Here is a 17,978-nt window from a genome sequence, read left to right on the forward strand (position 1 = left end):
GAGAACCCTTTAAGGGGCCAAACACAGGCACTCATATGTGCACACTGGGACACACAAACTCTTCCCTTTACCCCTCTCAGTGGTCTCCCTTGATCTTTCGGCACACATCGCCCCTCAACTAACAGAAGCTGTAAAACCTAAATAAAGACATTAGAAAAGAAGGATGAACAGCTCAGTACTCGTGGCTCATGCCTGTAATTCTAGCTAGGAACTGATGACCTAGTTCAAATCTGAGAGACTCTTTATCTTCAGTCAACCAGCAAGAAGCCAGAAGTAGAGTTGTGACTCAAGTGGTAGAGCACCAGACTTGAGTACAAAGCTCTGCAAGAAGGTAAGGCTCTGAGTCCAAGCCTAACTATGGGCACACACACAAATAAAAGAAGAAGTAAAGGAGAATAGAGACACTGGCAATGAGAACAGAATCACTTTGCATACCTATTTATGTAGTGCAATAATTATGCTCAGAGAAACTGTCTCAAAGAACAGAACCTGAGAAACTAAAAGACCTACTATTAGCTGCAAAAATGCTGCAGTAAATGACACAGGATCCTAGAGACAGGATCCTAGAGAACTTAAACACTGCCAGAAGCTGCGTCTTAAGTGATTTTTTATTTTACTTGTCACTGCATGCCTTTTGATGCCTGGATGACAAACACAGTGCTGTCATGAAAATGTACCAGGTTCGCATTGGTGTGATGCATGGCGTATGGATAGGAGTTTCAACTACTAAAGTCGTCTGGAGTTGACCTGTGTTCTGTAAGAGTGTGCTTCATGGATGCAATCTTGCTACAAGCATCAGCCCCTCCCACGAGTCTATGAAATCATTATTTCTCCGTGGGAACATCAACTCCCTAGTATAAATGGGAAGAAGTGAAATACAGTTGACTTATTGAATGTGTTAGATAGTTAGGACCTATCATTGTCTCCAATTTTTTTTTTGCCAGTCCTGGGGCTTGAACTCAGGGCCTGAGCACTGTCCCTGGCTTCTTTTTGCTCAAGGATAGCCCTCTACCACTTGATCCACAGTGCCACTTCTGGTTTTTTCTACAAATGTGGTGCTAAGGAATCGAACTCAGGGTTTCATGTATGCGAGGTAAGCACTCTACCACTAGGCCATATTCCCAGCCCCAGTAAATCTTTCAATATGTTGATTTTTCTGTTATTGGACTGGCCTAATTCTCTCTGTCTTGTTCATACCCAATGAGAATTGTACCGAAACTCACAGTTGCTTCTCCATTAATACAGCCATGTGCTGCTTAATGACCGTTCAGTCAACATGAACCATATATACAACAGTGCCCCATGGTACTGTAATAGAACTAGAAACTTCATGTTTAGTGATGTCATAAGTCTTATAAACTTCATGGCACCCATAATTGCTCACAGGTGTGTGGTAGAATTGGTGTAAACAAACCTGCTGTCTTGCCAGTAATGTAAACCATGACAGTATAATCACGTATAGCAACTCGTACTTAATAATGAACTTCGTTGGTCTTGGTTTATATTTTTCATGATTTCTATACAGTGCCCTCCATGTACGAAGATCAAAAGGTTGTGGTGGGACAGCAGGGCTTCTTATGTTGACATCTGCTTACCACATCTCCTATTTGTATCTTCACTTGATTGCATCTAGTGATCACATCAAATGGCTGACCCACATCCACCAGCTTGTGCACATGGTGAAGTTCTCACGGGAGGGAATATCCTAATGGCGCCTTTCTCAAAGCACTGCTTGTGGCTAAATGATGAACGCTTGTATTTTTCAAATTGAAGAAAAAAAGATAAAAGATTAGCTTATTGGATGAATTCTTTTGAAGTTGTCACTGATCCTTCAATTTAGACACCCATAGAAGGTCTAAGGTGGTTTAGAATGGTTTACAATCTTCCGGATGTAACCTGGATTCCAATTCTCCTGTCCCTCTAGTCTGTCTTTTTAGCCTCAGATCCACAATGTGGCTGCTATTGTTTCAAGCATTGCATTTGAAAGACAAGGGAAGATGAGAAGGAAAAAGATCATAAAGACCCATAAAGTCTGGTTATGCTATTTCTACATATATCTGCAGAGGAGGCTGGAAAACGGTATCTTTTAGGTGAGCATATTGCCTTTCTAATGAAATTAGCATTGAGTTATTAGGTAAGGGGATTTCATTCTGGCACAACCAGCTTAGGGTACGAGTTCCTACTTGTTATTAAATTCTTTTTTTTTTTTGGCCAGTCCTGGGCCTTGGACTCAGGGCCTGAGCACTGTCCCTGGCTTCTTCCCGCTCAAGGCTAGCACTCCGCCACTTGAGCCACAGCGCCGCTTCTGGCCGTTTTCTGTATATGTGGTGCTGGGGAATCGAACCTAGGGCCTCGTGTATCCGAGGCAGGCACTCTTGCCACTAGGCTATATCCCCAGCCCCTATTAAATTCTTAATAAAGTTGTCTTGATTCCCATTTAATTCAACCTTTGAATATCTCTTCTAATATGATTTAGTGTGACAGTCTATGTATGTATACATATCTATGTATATATACATATCCAAATGCATACATGCACACAAATACATTTATGTATGTAGTTGAGGTCCTTATACACATAAAACAAAATGCTTACGTATACACATAAAGTATATATAAATGTATATTTTTACTTATGTATACACACGTGTCTTTGCATATTTTTTCTCATTGCCTTCTGCAAATTCCCTGGGGGAATCTGGAATTAATGCTGAAAAGAAGATATAAAGGATTAGAACCAATGAGTACAGAGCTATTAAGTTAGACAGGACTTTCTCCTGTGTTATCTAGGAATGGTTCTATTAAGAATAGTTTGGGTGCTCTTACATAGGGATTTGCTATTGTTCAGTAATCACTGATTTCTCACTATAAGCTAGTCTTCTTCTTCTTCTTCTTTTTTTTTTTTTTTTTTGGCCAGTCCTGGGGCTTGGACTCAGGGCCTGAGCAATGTCCCTGGCTTCCTTTTTGCTCAAGGCTAGCACTCTGCCACTTGAGCCACAGCGCCGCTTCTGGCCATTTTCTGTATATGTGGTGCTGGGGAATCGAACTCAGGGCCTCATGTATACGAGGCAAGCTCTCTCGCCACTAGGCCATATCCCCAGCCCCCAAGCTAGTCTTCTTTATAACCGTTTTTGGTGTCTGTTGTAATTGTGAATTTCAAGTCGCCATATGTTAAGTACAGAGGTAGGGCCGTTGGGGAGGCCACTGCATAGACCCAAAAGAGGTCTGAGCTTAACGAGTGTCTTGGACACTATTGATCAGAAGAGTAAAAACACAGGTGGAAGAACTATTTAAATCCCCCTATCTCTTCTTCACTCCTTTGTTCTTGGCAATTTGTGTTTAAGACCCATTCCTATCAAGAAACTATTTTTCCACAGGTAACTTTTATCATCAAATAATCACAATATACCTCCAGTCCACAAAGCTAAGTTGCCTTGTCTGGACCACTAGATCTGGGTGGAAAGCTCTCCATCTAACCTTAAACATAATCTAAGAAGGGAAACAGAGGAGACATGTTTATTAAGGCAAAGCAAAGTGAAAGTATAGCCTTAAGACTGTGAGGTGCACACATTTGACAATGAGCATCTTCCATGAGTTTCTAAAGATTTTGAGCTTTCATTGGGAAATCATCAGTCCTAGAATCTGAATTAGGTACAATTAGCTTCTCTCACACTAAGCAGGGGTCTTAGACTCTTGATGGTTAGATTGGAATTGTCACAGAGCTTGGGTGAGTGGTGATTTGGTTTGACAAATGCGAATGATAAAGGTATAAGGCCACCTATCAGTCTGTAACACTACTGCGATTATTTTCCATTCTCATGGACTGTGGGACACACCTGCATGTGGCAAAGTGTCTGGTTCACAGCAATGGGCCATTGTTCAGAGCCTTTGGATTTCCTAACTGCCTATCTAATCTTTATGTTGCTTTCATTATCAATCACAGCACACCTTTGTCCCACAGAGCCAGGACTGGCCACAAAAATACCACTTCATTTCCCTACATCAAATTGTCACTGTTCTCAAGCCTCCATTTCTTCTAGTGGCAGATCACTGATCTTACCACCTTCAAGTTCTTCCATAAATCATCTAGATCCAAGCCTAGTTTCTTTTGAACAGGTAGTCATTTCAGACTCTTGTCTCTTGCCCAACTATTGGGCAGCATTAGTACAGCAGGGATTTCTCTCTCTGTCTCTCTCTGTCTCTCTGTCTCTGTCTCTCTGTCTCTGTCTCTCTGTCTGTCTGTCTGTCTGTCTGTCTGTCTGTCTCTCTCTCTCTCTCTCTCTCTCTCTGTGTTTTTGGTGCTGTTACTAGAGCCTGAACTGATGGCCTGGCTGCTGTCCCTAAGGTTTTTTGAACAAGGCCAGCAAGGCCAGTACTCTGTCACTTGAGCCACAGCTCCGCTTCTGGGTTTTTTGGTGCTTCATGGGAGTGTCAAGGACTTTCCTGTCCAGGTTGGCTTTGAACTGCAATCCTCAGATCTCAACCACTTGAGTAGCTACTTTCAGCTTTTTGGTAGTTAATTGGAGATAATAGTCTCATAGGCTTTCCTGTCCAGGTCACTTCTTGTGTTTTTATAGTTAATTAAAGGTAAGAGCCACCCAGGCTGGCTTTGAACTATGATCCTCAGATCTTGGCCTTCTAAATGGTTAGGATTACAGGTGTGAGCCACCAGCACCGGGATTTCCCATGTTTCTTAATGCTGATGTAACATTCTTTTGATTCTTTGTGGCTTCTACATGGCGACATCTCTAGGCTCTCTACCACATCATTCTCTGCACATGCCACTCTTTTTCCTGTAGCGAGATCAATTTCTTTACCCTTGTCTCTGAATTCCCTCTAGACTTTTCCCTCAAAAGGTGGTTGTGGTGTTCTTTCTGTGCGAGAGGCTCACTGTGCTCATATCACCCGGTGTTCCTTTCCTTGACTGAGTCAGACCTCCCAGCTCAACACGAGAGCTCAGGAAAGGCCCTGAAGTTTATGTCACCATCATTGTCTTCAATGGTTTGGTTTGAAAACTCATGCTTTTAACTCTTTCTCTTTAAGTCATATTTTGTTTTGTTTTGTTTGCCAGTCCTGGGGCTTGAACTCAGAGCTTGTCCTTGGCACTCTACCACTTGAGTCACAGCGCCACTTCCGGCTTTTTCTATATGTGTAGTGCTGAGGAATCGAACCCAGGGCTTCATGTATATGAGGTGAGCAATTTACCCCTATGGCATATTCCCAGCCCCTTAAGTAATATTTTAATATCCTTTTCACTTGGCCGATTCATTTCAGACCTCGATGACTTCCCTGGAGAAACAGACATTGAGCAAAAGTTTCATACTTTTATCTTCAGGATTTGTCCTTCTTTCTGTTTTCAAGGAATGATTTTCTTTTAGGGAAAAAAACTTAATAACATGCAAAATTCTTTCTTAGTAAAAAAACATTCTACTTAAAACCTTCTTTACACCTCCCCTCTATCCCACTTCCTAGTGTCTTCTCTTCTTCCTCCTTTTCCTCCTCCTCCTTCTTTGTTCATGCTGATCCTGGGGCTTTAACTAAAGGCCTGAGCTTTTTTGCTCAAGACTACCACTCTACCATTGGAACCACAGCCCCACTTCTGGCTTTATTGGAGCAAAGTCTCATGGACTTTCCTGTCCAGGCTAGCTTTCAACCATGATCCTTAGATCTCAGACTCCTAAGTAGGTAGTATAGGTGTGAGCCACCAGCACTTGGCATTTTTATTGTTTTTTTTTTTGTAATTTATTTATTAAAGAAAAGTTATTTTTTTGACAAGGTATTGTGCAAAAAGGGCACAGTTACATAGTAGGGCAGTGTGTACATCACTTGTGATATCTTACATCCTGTTTTTCTTTCCCTTCCCTAGGTTGGTAGACATATATACAATATACAATGTACCAAGAACATATACCATAGCCACGTGGCCTACACCGAAGAAAATTTGCCTAGGGCTTTAAATGTAATGTCAATAGACAATATGTCGACAATAGTGTTATATGAACGTACGTACATAGCTTTTGAGCTATTGTGATCCACTGAGAGGTCAATTTTTGACCTTTATATGTTGAGTAGTTGTTTGGTTTATTTTTTTATTGTTTTTTAACCAAACTATTTTTCTGAGAAATGAAACAAATAAATACCATCTATCTCTGTCCACACATACTTGCAGACCTTATGCAGATTTTACTGTTACTTGATTTTAAAAGGTCCTTTTACATATGTACTTCCTTGATCTTACTTGTTACATTTTATTTAGGGCTGGCAAAGATAACAAACTCCAAAATGGCCATCACCACAAAAGTTCCTTAGTATAAGCAAGTGAAAAGTAGAAGGGAGAGAAAGTCCACCGAGAACTCTACATTTTTTATTATTATCAAACCTGTGTGCTGAAATTTCAGTTTAGGATACAAAAGGTAAATTATAGGTAATTATGCGGTCTTTCTATACACAGAGAAGAAGAGGAGTGAGCCTCATTGAGGCTTTCCTTCAACTCCGATCACTGCAGGCTTTGCAAGGCAGGAATCCCAACTGAAAGATTAGAACTGGCTGGGTTCTGCTCCCTTGCGTATAGCTAAGGAACCAGGAGGCTGGGCTGCACACGTGAGAGTCACCCAGCATTCTTCCTCTGTTGTAGGTGATTCTAGGACAGGGTTCTTGACAGCTTTAGTTGGACATGGTCCCTAGGTACACTTCCTGACTTAATCCCAGCTACCTGAAGGCCAAGGGCAATCCTATTTCTAGTGTCACCTTGACTTGCATATGGGACAGGACATCATTGATAACTGTCACTTTTGTAGGTATTCTTTCCTCTAATGCCCAGACTTTCTGTAGTTAAAATACTTTTACTTGGGGCCTGTAGGAGATTCTTTCTAAGTGACTTGGAGCCATCCTGGCTCCTTAGAAATTAGACAAAAACTTGGTTTGCCTCTTGTCCAGAATCTAGTCCCATGTCTCATCTCATGACCTAATCTCATTTCCTTCTCTGGATGATAACCTGACTGGTTTGGGGGCCAAGTGCTAAGTTCCTCCTAATGACTGGGACTGACTGTCCAAAAATGGGTTACCTGATGGCAAGAGATCAGGTCATATATGAGAAAAGCCAAGGAGAAGAACTCATTGTTTCTCAAGTCCTCTAATCATAAATGAAATGATAGGAAGAAAACAACCAGTGTCCAGAGCAAATCAAGCATTAACCTGCAGGGAAATGTCTGGTTGTTAGCCAGCAAAAATAATTGCATAAGTCCTCCCCAACCATGGAAATAGGGTAGCAAAATAGACATGAAATGCACTGAGAAAAGCAAATAAGCTGAATAGTGGTTGGCTTGCCAGGATTGAAGGAGGAAAAGAAATCACCTGAATCAAAATAGGAATCTCAAAAGAAAAAAAATAGGAATCTCTTTGACTCTTCTGGCCTGGTTTGTGGAAAGTGTTATGCCAAGTCGCGAGATGACCACCAAGAAGGCCACCGAGACTCAGAGGTTCCGAAATGCAAAAGCAAGGCAAGGCTTTATTCAAGTGAGCTGCAACTCGGGCCTCGTCCTACCCACCGACACAGCGGAGGTTAGGAGGGAGCCTCAAGATGTGCTTACACAGGGCTTACAAAGGCAAAAAACAAAGTTACAGCCATCAGGTGTTCAAGCAAGCAAGATTAGGACACAGGTACAAATCTGATTGTCTCAGGGCTCGAGGCACTCTGGGGGCAGTCAGAGTTAAGCATTCCCAGCGGTTAGAGTTCTAGACCGACTGGGCCCTAATGGGCTTGTCCTGGGTTTGCTCACAGGGCCTGCTTATCTCAGGTTCGCGTGGTAAAGTGGGGCCTGACTTCAAAGTCTGGCACTTCATTTTCCCCTTTGTTCTTTGGTACCTTGGGAGCCAATCATGGCTCCATTCTGTCCGTTTCAATGGCTTGCCTATCTAGGGGATGATATAGAGATAAGGCATGGACCAGTAGGGCCCAAAGTAGTAACCAAAAACAACTCTGGTCCCTTGGTTTTAAGGGGGGGCTGATGGGTGAAGATCATCCATCTTCTGCAGCTTCTTCAGGCTGACTGAGGGGCGTTGACCTTACCTATAACCTTAGTCTACTTTACCAAGGGACTGCAAGATTACTTCAAACAGGAAATTAATTTTCAGCTATACAGACTTACCATTAGCTGTATAGTGTTTAAGATACAAATGTCAGCAACAAAATAATACATAAACTTCTCAGCTGTGCTCTAAGGGTTGGGTGGCTATACCCGTATTCCTGAGCAAGCCCAAAACTACCAATGCCTTCTTACTTGCATGGGACTTTACAGGACTCCTGCTAGTTGCTAAAATAAGGGGGTCACTCCACTTTGGAGTGAGCTGCCAAAATAGCATCAACATTAGCCTGAGTAGCAAGGAAAGAAGGCAAAAAGAAAATTATAACAATGTTCAGTTTAACTTTCTTTTCTTGAGGCGAAGGCGAAGCGGCTGAGTAGGGTGCTTGGAGACCTCCCATGTTCCACCACGGTAGTTGTCGTCCAGGGCAAAGGGGTCAACTGGCCTGGCATGGGAGCAATGGACCCAAGTGGCGATGCCGTGTACCTTGAGGGCAGTGGGAGTAGTCAGTAGCACCACGTAGGGTCCCTTCCACCGTGGTTCTAAGGATTTGGGGTTATGCCTCCGGATGAACACCCAGTCCCCTGGTCTGAATAAATGGGGGGTAGGGACAGAAGCAGAATCATATAATGCCTTAAGTTGGGGTCACATATTCTTGTGCATGAGCTGCAAATAATCGAGTTTACACAAAAATTCAGCATCATCCAAATCAGCAAGCAATTCAGTCTGAAGGCTAGGGATAATGGGTGGGGGTACCCGTACATTATTTCAAAAGGTGTAAAGCCAAGCTGATAGGGAGAATTTCTTCCTCTAAGCAGAGCAAAAGGAAGGAGTGACACCCAGTCTGCACCAGTCTCTAAGGTCAATTTAGTTAGGGTCTCTTTTAGAGTCCGGTTCATTCTCTCTACTTGTCCTGAACTCTGGGGTCTATAAGCACAATGCAATTTCCAATCTGTCCCCAGTGCGGCGGCTATTCCCTGACTTACTTTTGAGACAAAGGCCGGTCCGTTGTCCAACCCAATGGTGGATGGGAAGCCATACCTGGGTAGGATTCCTTCCAGGATCCTCTTAGCCACTACATTCGCAGTCTCATGCTTTGTTGGATAGGCTTCCAACCATCCTGAAAAGGTGTCTACAAAAACTAGCAAATATTTGTATCCAAATTTTCCAGGTTTAATTTTTGTGAAATCTACTTCCCAATACACGCCTGGCCTATCCCCACGAAGGCGAGCTCCTTTAGTAACTTGTTTTTTGTTTTTGTTGTTTTTTTTTTTTTTTTTGCCAGTCCTGGGCCTTGGACTCAGGGCTGAGCACTGTCCCTGGCTTCTTTTTGCTCAAGGCTAGCACTCTGCCACTTGAGCCACAGCGCCACTTCTGGCCATTTTCTATATATGTGGTGCTGGGGAGTCAAACCCATGACTTCCTGTATGCGAGTCAAGCACTCTTGCCACTAGGCCATATTCCCAGCCCCCTTTAGTAACTTGTTGATTGAGGGCATTGGTGAGCTGACAGGCCTTGCAATTTTTAACAATATCTTCAATAAGTTGATCTCCTTGTCTAATTTTCACTTTGGAGTGTTGGAGCAAGTCCTGCATTCTTCGGGTTCCCATGTGAGAGGCTCAGTGGATTCTCTTAAGGATCCCCTTACCCAGCCCTTGTGGCAAGATAAGTTTCCCTTCACAAGTTATCCACCAGTCACCATTTCCTTCTCTGTCCAGGGGTTTTGTGGGCCATGGGAATTTTCTTTTATTCACTCCAAGTCTTCTTGGGAATACTGGGGCACAGGAGGCAAAGCTCGTGGCTCTGGGTCTACTAGAGTCAATACTTCTGCTCTGGGCTAGAGGGCTGCTTCCTTGGCTGCCTGGTCGGCTAGATCATTCCCTCTAGTCACCGAATCAACTCCCTTTTGATGACCCGGACAGTGCATAATGGCAATCTTTGCTGGTTCCCATAGGGCCTGGATGAGGCTTAAAATCTCCTGCTTGTTTCTAATGGCCTTTCCTTCGGCTGGCAGTAGCCCCCTCTCTTGGTATTCATGTCAGGTAGGCCTAAGGCAGGGGCTTCCAGAAGGCTTTTCTTGATTGCCTCAAAGGCTTTTTGCATCTGCTCAGTCCAATGAAATTCTGGGAGGTTTTTGGTGGCTTCATATAGAAGCTTGGCCATCTCGGCGAACCCAGGTATCCATAGCCGGCAAAAGCCTGCTGTTCCCAGGAACTCTGACTTGTCTGGCTGACTTAGGCACAGGGATTTTCAGCACAGTCTCTTTACGTGCATCCAACAGCCAATGCTTGCCCTCTTTTAATATGAAGCCCAGATGGGTGACTTCAGGTTTACAAATTTGTGCCTTTTAACATTCTAGTTTGTAAAAGCTTTTTCCTGACTGGCTGGGGAACTGATCTCTGATGATCTAAAAAAAAAATTACCTTTGCAGGCCTTTAACAGATCTCAATAAGGACACAATCTCAGGTCTACAAGCTTTCTTTCCTGAACAGATGTATCAGCTTAAAATTCTCACTGCCAGTCAGAGCTTTGAGTAGATGCGGGGGGTTGAGATTTTAAACTATCCTCTCATTTGACAAACTTATCCTTACTAACCACTATCACAGATGACTAGCAAGTTCCTGCCCAGTAGACAGACATGGGCATTGGAAGGGCATGCTTACAAACTATTCTTCTATGACTTCCCGGCTTTGATTAACTTTTGAAAGGCCAAACAGGAGTGACTCTAGGATCTGACACCATCTCTGCCATCCAAGCAGTGGCTTACTGCCTCTGGATGCTCTATCACTTTGTCCCAGGAGGAGTGACTTTCCACTGGACTTGGTCTCAGGGCCTGAGCGCTGTCCCCCAGCTTTCCAACTCAAGACTAGCACCCTACCACTTTGAGCTCCACACAACTCTGTTTCCAGCACTCTGCTGGCTGATTAGAGACAAGTCTCTCACAGGGACCTTTCTTTGCCTGGGCTGGCTTTGAACCGCAGATTCAGATCAGTGAGTCTTACAAGAGGCCACTTTACTCCAATTAAAAGCTACAAGGTGGTCCACACAGAAGTAGTTTTTAAGCATGTTCTTACCTGGAACTTATTAAGAGCCAGTATTAGAGCTTGACAAACTTGTAGGAATCGCCTGTGCTTCTCTGTGGGCCTGCTGGAAACTGTTACAAAAAACCTACAAAGAAGCTGGAATGGCAATTAAACATTTTGGTAGCCATAATTCTTTTCTCACTTTGCAATAATTATTTAGGACAATTTTACTTCCAAATTTCTTATCTAGAAATGTATTCTTGATTTCCAAAGCCTTTATACTAACCCAACACTTTAGCTTTTATCTGCATTGGAAAAACTGAAGCTCACAGGCATTCTGAAACCAGGTGCCGCCCTTTGCCTATGGGCTGCTTATTTCAAAAGATCCTTTTTTTTTTCTTCAGTCCCAGTTACTGCATGGCATGAGGACCTTTGATCTCAAATGACAATTTTTCCTTAATGCAAGAATTACAATTAGAAATACTTATCAATTCAGCTTTCCAATATATTAGTGAGAAACATTGCCCCATTTTGCCATTTCTTCCTCCATACATAGAGTTAATGAGAGTTTACTTCTATCCCTATTAGTTTAATATATATATCCTTTTAAATCCAAATTTCTTGACACTTAGCTCTGATTTTTTTTAATTAAACATTTTTTAACTATAGTTCCTCTTTAAAACAATGCAATAATCCTTTAAAGCATTTGGTAATGCCCAAACTTGATGACCATTGGAATTTAAACTTAAACTCACTCAATTTTACATCATACTAACAGTCTTGAACATGTTCACACTCACACATGCACATACATACATATTCGAAAGATCTTAAAGCGCGTAAAATGAACATTGGCCATACATTTTCCAGTGGCAAGAGATATTTTTGCCAATATTACTCCTGCAACACGCAAATTTTAAGACAAAACCTTTAACACATGATTTTAGCATTCTCCAGCCTCATTTTCCAGGGCTTGATAGTCTTAGTAAAACATTTTTAGCACACCAAATAATTTTCTGCTTAAGAAGGCTGGGTGGGGGTCCCCCCAGAGTCCTTTTTGTGGACACTCACACTGATTGTGAACCGTCACCTGAACATCTTTCCAATGAGCTATGCAGGTTTGACACAAAAGAGACTGTCAGACTTACAAACACAGATGACAGTGCTGCGCGGTGGGGTCACTCCCTGCCACCTGCAGATGGCTTGGGCTGGCCCCGTGTCTGCCCCTGTCAGCAGCTGCAGGTCAGGACTCGGGGCCGACGCCTCCGTGCCCTGGGCTGCCGGCGCCAGGACTGGGCAGGCCCCTCCAGAGCGGAGGGCACAGCTGAAACATTTTTCCCAGAGTCCTCTTGTAACTGGGGTGGGGAGGGGGAAATATTTCCTCCTCTGTGCTTCCTCCCTGGAGGACAGGTGGGCACAATTTCTTCTCTTCCCTCTTGGTTTCTCTCTTGTCACCCCGTGAATATTGGGGTAGGGGAAGGAGTGGAGAAGGGAGTCGGTAAGAAAGGCTGAACCCAAGCTGGAGTGTCCCTGTCAACTAGTTCCCTCCGGGTTGCTATATAAGGAATCTGGTCTAGAAAGCCTGAATGAGGGGCATCGATTAGGCTTTGTAAAGTCCTGATCTTAACTATGTCAAAGCTCCCCTCAGGTGGCCAATTAGCTCTCTCAAGGATGGGCCATTCTGACTTGCACAGGGTGATCCACTTTTCCTCCTTACGGGCCACACCTCAGTTCTGAGCTATCTCCTTGACCTCCATCCAGTGAGCTAGGGTCAAATCTAGGGGGCTAGATGGAGGTCCCCAAGATAGAATGTTACCCATAGCTCTGATCAGATGTTTAGTTCAAAAGGCTACAAAAAAACCCAAACAATTATAACAATACAACACACAGGCCTGAGAACAATAAAAGCTACGAGTTGGAGATCTCGCAGGTTGGCCCACAACCTCCTCCTGCAAGCTAGAAGCTGCAGGAGCAGACCTAAGTTGGCCCACAACCTCCCGCAAGGGTGCAGGAGGAGTGGACCCAAGTGGACCCAAGTACAAGGTGGGCGAGTGAGTCTCGGTTAGGAGGCCCTCCCTCTTTCAAGGGTGGAGAGTCCGGGGCGTCCCCCAGTCTCCCCAGGATTGCCGAGTAAGCACGTGCGCTTCGACAACCCCTTCAAGAAATAAAAGCAAAACAGACAAACAGACAAATTACAGGACAAGACAAATGAACAGCGCTGTTTCCTTACCTTCGGAGTCTGGGGTCTCGGGGGTCTCTGGGGCGATCCCGGACGAAACCCCAAATGTTATGCCAAGTCGTGAGATGACCACCAAGAAGGCCACCAAGACTCAGACATTCCGAAATGCAAAAGCAAGGCAAGGCTTTATTCAAGTGAGCTGCAACTCGGGCCTCGTCCTACCCACCGACACAGCGGAGGTTAGGAGGGAGCCCCGAGCTGCGATTGCACAGGGCTTATAAAGACAAAAAACAAAGTTACAACAATCAGGTGTTCAAGCAAGCAAGATTAGGACACAGGTACAAATCTGATTGGCTCAGGGTTCGAGGCATTCTGGGGGCAGTCAGAGTTAAGCATTCCCAGCAGTTAGAGTTCTAGACCGACTGGGCCCTAATGGGCTTGTCCTGGGTTTGCTCACAGGGCCTGCTTATCTCAGGTTCACGTGGTAAAGTGGGGTTCGCGTGGTAAAGTGGGCCTGACTTCAAAGTCTGGCACTTCAGAAAGATGTTGCGAGATTTGGGTCACTAAGTCTGAAAGCCAGAAAGTTTTTGGTTTTGTCAGAGAAAGAATTCAATTCAAAGATAAACACAAGGAGACTTCAGCAGGACTGGGGTTTATTAATGCCAAATAAAGAAAAAGCAAAGCAAAAGTTCACTCTCAAGATGGGACTGTAAACTCAAGAACCAGGGCTGCTCTCAGACTCCAGAGCTCGTTGGGGGTCTGTAGGCAAGGGAGTGACCAGTCCTGAGAAACGGAGCCAATATGTCATTAATTCCCAGTGACAAGGTTACATGTCTTCAACTTCTTTATATTGAGTTGGGGAGTTCCCTGGGTTATATGGTAAGAAGGGGACAATTATTTCCCTTAGGCTGTGAGGACTTTGGATCAGTTAGACCCTGCTCCATGGCACAGTTGTTCCTTCAGTGTCAGTAGCCCTGAATGTGAGTTCTTACCAACATCTAAGCCATTGATCTCAGGGTTCTTTAATCCCAGTCTTACTGCTATGTCATTAATGAGTGAAGGCTTTAGGGCTGACTCTCATGAATGAATTAGTGTCTTAAAAAAACTAGCAGGAAATAACTTTCCTTTAATTTATTTTTGCACTGTTGGTACTTTTATCATATCAGAACACAATGTTGTTCCCTCTTGAGGAATTAAAATAAAGCGCCATCTTCAAAGCATAGTAAAACCCTTATGAGATACCAAAGCTTCTTTACCTTGTTTTATTTTACCAGGCTCTGTTACTGTGAGAAATAAAACTCTATAATTTATAAATGATCTAGTCTCAGATATTGTGTTATAGTAGCAAGAATAAAGACAAATTAGTACACCATCTGGGTATTGTTCATGAAAATGCATAAGTAGGCTTGGTACTAAGTACTGCCTGCCTTTTCTTTACTACGGTATGTGTTCAGAAAGTAGAGTCAAAGCTTATTCCCAAGTCTCGAATTTAATACTGTTTGCTTTGTTAGGTTTGGGCTTACACAGGACCTGGTGCTCCTTCCTTCCCATTGCTACCTTTTGGAATGAGGATGTCTGTCCTGAGCCTGTCCCATCATCAGGAAGCTCATTACTTATGTGATTTCACAGGCTCACAGCAGGTGGGGAATTTCCCTCAGGTTGAATCACATCTTGAGTCTCACTCATACTTAATTTACATATTTAGAGGAGATTCGGGTCTCAGACATTGAAGTGCTGGGATGAGTTAAGATTTGGAGGTTATTGAATTAAACATGTTTTTTATGTAAGAAGAACATGGATTTTAGGAGAAGAACAGAAGTGCTATAGTGAATGCCCCCTCCCTGACAATCTATATGTGAAACTTAATAATGTATGTCCTGGTGCAAAGAAGTAAGGGATTGGATTATGAGGGCAATTAGATTTGTGTTTTATAAAGGGATTTGGGGCAAGGGGAGGGGTGATGTTGTGCAAAAAAGCAATGTACTCTTGACCTGACTTATGTAACTATAACCACTCTGCACGTGGCCCTTATAATAACAATTTAAAATAAATAAATCAATAAAAGGACTTGGGAACTTCCTGTGGTTGTACCTACACTATCTCTGTATCTTATCTGAGTATATTGGAAACCGTGTATACTGGTAAACAGTGGAATATAGGGTAAAAAAATACAAACAACTACAAAAGCAATACTTGCAAGACTGTTTGGTGTAAATGAACTGAACAACTCATGGGGGGGGGAGGAAAAGGGGGAGGGGGAAGGGGGGAATGAGGGAGGAGGTAACAAACAGTACAAGAAATGTACCCAATGCCTAATGTATGAAACTGTAACCTCTCTGTACATCAGTTTGATAATACAAAATTGAAAGAAAAAGGACTTGGGAAGCTAGCTAGTCTTTTATTTCCCCCTTTTGCCCTTTTCATTTCTGCCATGTAAAGCCCCCTACAAAGCACTAAATGCCAGTGCTTTGATTTTGGACTGTCCAGCCTCTAGAACTGTAAGAAATACATTTCTGTTGTTTATTGTTTATTTGCCCTGTCATAACACAATCACATTACTCTTTGTAATAGTAGCATGTATAGACTAAAACATGTTTCCTGGCCATTTGAAATACTTGGGGGATAGTTCTGAGAATTGAACTTGGACCCTCACACTTGTTAGTCAGGAACTCTGACTCTTGAGCCATACCTTACTTCCTCTAGTTATTTTTGGGATAGGATCCCCCTCTGTCTGGCGCTTGAACCTCAGTCTGCCTACTTTAACTCTCCCATCATTCCTGGGATAACATGTATGCACCACAATGTCTCGCTTCCCTTCATGGAGATGGAGTCGATGGGTTTTGCTGCTTGGAATGGTCTGAAATTTGATCCTTCAAATCTCTGCCTCCCAAGTAGCTAGTATTATAGGCATGTAATTAAATTAAATTTAAAATTAATTTTAACTTAAAACAAAGTAGTAAGATGAAAAGTTTAATTCTCAGTCGCATCAGCTACATTGAAAACACTCAGTCATTGCATATGTTTAGTGGCTACTGTTCTGGACAACACAGATTGAGAATACTTCTCTTCTTGAAGACAGTCCTATTAGAGCACCGAAAGGACTTTTTGGCTCTTTTAGAGTCAAGTAAGTCCTGCTTGACAGGACTTACCTCACTGAGGAAGATTTTGATTGCCTTTGATAAAAGATTACACCTATAATTAATCTGCTGTTGCTGCCACCTTCTCCTCCTCTTCCTCCTCCTCCTCTCCCTTCTCCTCCTCCTCCTCTTCTCCTCTTCCTCCTCTCCTGCTTCACTTCTCTCTTCCCTTCCTTCTCTCTCCCACTTCCTCCTCCTGGTGTTATTCTTAGGTTTTAGCTTTTGTTTGTTCCCAAATTTGTTCCTTGACTCTGTTTACCACATGTGGTGAGACTAGCTCAAGTGATAGAGTACACATCAAGCAAATATAAGTTCAAAATCCGGTACCCACAAAAAAAGGAAGCAAAACTAGTTAGATGATTTACCAAATCCTAGCACTTGGCAGGCTGAGCAGGCAGACTCTGCGCTTGAGATCAGCCTGGGCGACATAATGAAAAACCAAACCAAACAAACAAAACAATGGCTTTAAAATTCATGTTTAATAATAAGGCTTTAAAGTAAGTATGTTTAATCCAGAAAATACACTGTTGCATAATCTTCAACGGCCTTTCTCCCTCCTTTACTCCAGGTATGCAAAAATGTCCTGGTTATCTTCCTGATCTGGACTTGGTTTTTGTCCATTTCCTTCAACGGATGGCAGAGGCCTGTCCCAATCTGAGGGCAGTGGCAATAGATTTAGCTCAGAATCTTGCTACTTGGTCCTGGAAGAAGGAAGAGACTGTCTCTGCTGGACACCAGACTCAAAACCTGGGACCCATCACTTCAACTCCTGTTAGTGTACCGTTCGCTTCGTTTCTTGACTGCACATAGATTATTTCTGAGCATAAATGTGTCTTTTTTTGTGTGTGCCAGTCCTGGGGCTTGAATTCAGGGCCTGGGCACTGCCCTTGAGTTTTTTTTTCTCTCTCAATGCTAGTGCTCTAGCACTTGAGTCACAACTCCACGACTGGCTTTTTGATCATAAGCAGAGATATGAGTGTCACAGACTCCCCTGTCTAGGCTGGCTATAAATCACAATCCTCAGATCTCAGCCTCCTAAGTAACTAGGAATGCAGGTGTGTGCTTGGCTATAAATGTGTCTTTTAAATAAAAACCTGTCCACTGGCACAAATAAGCAAATTAATTATACAAATTAACAAATAGCCATAAAATGGAACACATATTACAACAAGAAAACAACAGTAAACTGTCAAATTTTTAAAAAGTGCTCTCAATTTGTCATTGCTAAAATATGGAACCAACCCAAATGTCTCTCAGTAGATGAATGGATCAAGAAAATGTGGCACATTTATACAATGGAATTCTATGCCTCTATCAGGAAGACTGACACTGCCTCATTTGTAAGGAAATGGAAGGACTTGGAAAAAATCATGCTAAGTGAAGTGAGCCAGACCCAAAGAAACATAGACTCTATTGTTTCCTTCATTGGTAATAATTAGGATAGTTAATTCTAATAATTAATAATTAGGGTAGTTCTAGCAGAAGTTCACAATAGTTCAATAGCTATGCCAATATGAACACATAAGATGATGCTAAGCAAAATGAACTTCGAGTTAT

This window comes from Perognathus longimembris, chromosome 12 (genome assembly GCF_023159225.1).
Source record: "Perognathus longimembris pacificus isolate PPM17 chromosome 12, ASM2315922v1, whole genome shotgun sequence".
In the NCBI taxonomy this organism is placed as follows: Eukaryota; Metazoa; Chordata; class Mammalia; order Rodentia; family Heteromyidae; genus Perognathus; species Perognathus longimembris.